The sequence below is a fragment of the Solanum pennellii genome, chromosome 2 (genome assembly GCF_001406875.1).
Source record: "Solanum pennellii chromosome 2, SPENNV200".
Lineage (NCBI taxonomy): Eukaryota > Viridiplantae > Streptophyta > Magnoliopsida > Solanales > Solanaceae > Solanum > Solanum pennellii.
Genome location: NC_028638.1, coordinates 17,853,096 through 17,856,471, shown reverse-complemented (window position 1 = coordinate 17,856,471; position 3,376 = coordinate 17,853,096).

Below are 3,376 nucleotides of genomic sequence, written 5' to 3'. Positions count from 1 at the left end.
CTGAAGAACAACCGGCTGATATTCTCACCAAGCCTCTCCCGAGCCGACAGCACGATTATCTCAGTTCTAAGCTTCCGTTCGCTTCCGCTCAGCTCAGCTTGAGGGGGGATAATAACAGATAGTATTAAATAAATAGTATAAAATAATATTAGTATTTACTGTGTACTAATCCTAGTCCTATTAGGATTAGTACTCCTTAATCCTAGTCCTATTAGGATTAGTACTCCTTCCTATATCTCCTATATATATCTCCCATGTATTCCCTTAACATTTAAATACAATCAATATTCCTTCAAAGACATCCAAATAAACATCAAACGTGTAACTACCTAACATCAAGGAAAGACTTTAAACTCATCAATTTCAAGCTTGCTCACATATTTCCATCAAAGAAAGCTAATAAAATCACCTATCTATCATGAAACAAGTGTCCTCACAAAAAGAAATAGTCCACACACTACATTCAAAAGATTGAATATTAATTAAGGACTTAACACCAAAGAACGACTCTCACACTCGTAAAGAAAATTCGCATGTATGCACAAAGAACTATATGCTTGCCCGTTATGTACATCTCTACTAATAAGCATGCTTGAATAAAATCAAATAGGACTTTAACGAGTTGTAATGTAGTCTAGGGGACGGGTAGGAAAATTATATAACAGTGATTTTGCACTTTCTTAAGCACTTTGCAATTTTAGACTCTATCGCCTATTATTTTCTTCTCTTTATTTTCAGCCATCTCTTCAACAATTATTTCACAAGTAATTCTCATCATCTCAAAAATGTTTCAACCATTTTTTCAAAAGTTTCCTTCATAGTAGCAAAACTCAACTTTACGTATTTTACATGTGTTAAGGTGCATGATGTCCTTGGAAGGACCAGGGCCATCATCAAGGTAACTTCTTTTGTTTATTTTTTTTTTCACATCACATTCTTTCAAAGAGGATTTTTAAGTACTCTGTAACTATATTGATTACCTTTTCACTCAACCATCCCCATCCCCGTTTCTCAGCATTGATAATTAGAATAAGTCTGCTATAATGCTCAAGGAAGCAAGGTGCATAAACTAGGGTTCAACAGATAGTCAAGGGCAAAATATGACAACCAAGAAAAGACTATAGGCTAAAAATGGGTAACTAGTGATATAATATCTGAAAAGGCTAAAATTTACTAGAAAGATCAAAGAAAGTCTATTATCATCTCCTAAAAAAAAATCACTTATTATTTCGCTTCAATAACATGCAAGACAAGTTCTAGACTAAGATGCAAAACATGGAATAAATAATATCTCACCACACATGGCACAAGTATCAATATGGATCAATTTCACTTCTAAGAGAAGCATGATCATAACAAACTACAAAATAAAAACGTTATGCAAAGTCACAACCATGAGCTTAGGGAACAAAAAATTTGCATTTTTTTTGTAATCAAATATTCACAAGAAAGTACTACAAAAAAATTAGACCTAAATGGTAAGTATCACACCACATAAAATGATCTTTTCTTTTCTCTAAAAAAATGAAATAAAAAACTTATTCCTAAAAAAATAAAATAAAAGATACTCCGTTCAAAAGGGATATTCTCGGAAAAAGAATCGAAAACAAAAGTCAAGAACCCATCCTAAAAAATAAAAGACTCAATAAAACAATAAAAACTAGAAATTTATTCCTCCACCCCACACTTAAAGAGATGCTATGTCCCCAAAGCATCAATCAAAATTTAAAACAAGGGTAGGAAAACTCCTTGAGGCCTAGCTAGTAGCATGTTCTCTCAATTTTCATCAAGGGTCGTACACACCCCACACTTAAGCTCCAACGTGCTCCTTAGCTTCAAATTTTGGGACTTCTCCAAAACCTGTAAGAACAAAACACAAAAAAAAAAATACCAATAATAAAAAATAAAAATAAGAAGTTACACTATAAATTGGGTTGCCTCCCAATAAGTGCTTAATTTAACGTACAAAACACAAATAAATTTACTACTTTTCTTTCCACTTTGAACTATGAATCTTACCCCCTAACTTTGCATATATTTTTCTACTCCTCTCAAGGGGTGGGTATAAAGATAAAGGAACCAAGTAATATATGTCGCATCTTGCACTTTTTGGCCCTTAATTGAGGAATGTTGTTTTGTTTACGTGGACTAAAAAACATTAGAATGTAGGGACCTTGTTCCTCATCAATACACTCATCCATTAGTTCAGATTTTATAGAAAAGTGTTTTGAATGAGATTTCAGTTCCCTCAATTCTAAAGCATAATTATTTACAACATTCTCACTTTTGTACTCTTTCTCAATATCGCTATTAAGGAATAAAGTATAGTTGAATGGTTGAAATTCCTCTTTTTGCTCCACTAGTTGATCATTATCCAAGAGAATTGATAATTGGGCTTCAGACACCCTAATCTTTTTGTTCAAGTGAGCCTCTAAGTCATGAATATATGAACCAAATTGATATATTTCTTGTGTAGTTCAACTCTTTCTTCAATGAGTTGGGTTGTCATGTATATCATACCATTATAGATACACTTTTGAAACTTTAGAAGTTAAGTTTGTTCTTGTAGCCAAGATTGACTCACTATCTCTGTTTTATCATAGCTTTCTTTTTGTTGAACTGCAATCTCTACTAATTCAGCTAGGGCTGTAATTTCTAATTGAATAGTGTCAAGCTCATACATGGATTTCATGATTGCTTTGTGCCCTTCTGTGCATCCAAATATTTCTCCAGTGATTTTTGAATTAAGTTTATCCAACATGTCCATACATTCCATAAGTGAAACTTGTTTCGCATTTTGCACTTCATTGCCCCTACCAACATCACAAATAACAGAAGAATCATAATAGGGGTTTGGGGGAAGGAATCAGATTCCGAACAGCCATTCCAATGAATACATTGACGATCACATATATGACATAAAGGACTTTCATCACGCAACCACGATTTATTTCAATCATCCATATCAATAAGAGTATCAAATTATTCAAAGAAAGAAAGAAAAGAAAAAACATTAATTATTTAGAAAAAAATTAACAAAAATAAAATAAAATTTAAATAAATAAAAAGAAAAAAGTAAAATATAGAAGAATAGTTAATTTCTAAGTCCCCAGCTGCGGCACCAAAAACTTGGTGCTCCCAATTGCGCACGCAAATGTACGTGATCGCGCAAGTAATATAGTGGCTCTTAAAATAACCACATTATCAATCCCAAAGAACTTGTCAGTTAACTATTCTTACTAAATTATACCAGTCTAATTATATATTAAAGAGTGCAAAAGAAAAAATGCAGAAATAAAATAATAAAATTACTTAAAATAGTTCGGAAAATCCCAGGGATGCAACATATATTGAATTTCATGTATCAAATTTTTGG